This window comes from Lynx canadensis, chromosome B2, assembly GCF_007474595.2.
Source record: "Lynx canadensis isolate LIC74 chromosome B2, mLynCan4.pri.v2, whole genome shotgun sequence".
Lineage (NCBI taxonomy): Eukaryota > Metazoa > Chordata > Mammalia > Carnivora > Felidae > Lynx > Lynx canadensis.
The window spans coordinates 84,929,450-84,930,807 of NC_044307.1; the positions used below are offsets into that span (position 1 = coordinate 84,929,450).

The 1,358-nt window shown below is 33.5% G+C and overlaps 1 pseudogene; it reads right to left on the reverse strand.

Annotated features, from left to right (window-relative positions):
- Positions 1-575: 575 nt before the first annotated feature.
- LOC115513372 lies at positions 576-979 on the reverse strand (annotated as a pseudogene).
- Positions 980-1,358: the final 379 nt, after the last annotated feature.

The window sequence follows — 1,358 nt, forward strand, 5'->3', positions numbered from 1 at the left end:
TATTGACTGGACAATTTTGGAGGAAATATACATGTATGTGTGTGTATATGTATACACACTTATGCACATGTATTTATGTAAATATTGTATATAGGGTAGATAGGATTCAGGAATCAGAAAGACATTACTAAGCCATTTATTAGTATTTGACCTTGCGTAAGCATCTTAATCAACCCAGTCTTTCCTTTATAAAATAGCACTATGTGAGATTTATATACAATATATAAATATTTATACAATGTATAAATATATATATAAATATATATGATATAGTTATAATAAAAAGAATTAGGAACTAAATAAAAATTACTGTCCTTTGAATTCTACCTTTGCATAATTGTCTACATTAAACTGGATCCTATGCTATATTTAATCACGTTAGGTGGATATTTGGATTCAAATCCAAAAATCATGCATGGCAATAATAAAACCTCAGAAATCTTACAATAGGAATTATTAGAGTGCATTTTAAAATATACTTAAAATCTCTTTTTTTCCACATAAAAGTTCTTAGTTTATTAATCCACTCATGAAAAATCTGCACAATCACCAGAGACAAAGTCACTGCAGAATCTTTACTCTGTTTTTTTGCTGGCACCAACATTGGCTTGGGCAGTCCCTCTGACTTTCTTCATTCTGTTCTTGTATTCCTTTTGCTGTTTTCTTGAGGTCGTTTTCTTCTCATACAGACCATGTCTTCTCATACAGACCTATGTTTGGGTTCATTTTTTCTTTTCTTAATCCAAGGAATCGTAAATCATAGCAAAGCCCATTGTTTTGCCACCGTCAAAATAGGTTTTGAATCCATATACAAAGAAGACATTCAGTGTGGTCTTGTACATTTTGGCTATTTCTTCCTGAATTTCTGTCTTAGGTACTGTTGCCTTTCTAAGGTGAAGAGCATCAAGGACCATTTGTTTCTGCTGAAGTAGTCAACTGGCATGAACATCCTGGTCCGGGCGGTTACTCTGTTGTTCATGATCGCAGCCGAGCTTCAAGCAGCCAGGGAGGAAAGAAGAACTACTATTCGCAGACCAATCATATATTTAAAGTCTTGACATAATGAAAGCTTTAACCAAAAATACATTGTACTTGATGATTTGCACATTTGCCCTTTCTGTTCTACACTGAATGTTACTTCATTCAGTGCTTTCATACTGTACCCGGGATCTTAGTTTATTTTATGCCACTTTGGAAGTGATTATTTTTTATAGAATTGGATGATGTGATGGCTAACCACAAGAAAACACTAAAAGGTCAAAGGCAGTAAAGTATGTTTTTTTCCAAACAGAAGTAAAAATGACTTTACGCTTCTGCAATGTTTCACTTTCATGCTTTTTATATTGGCTCGGTCAGGA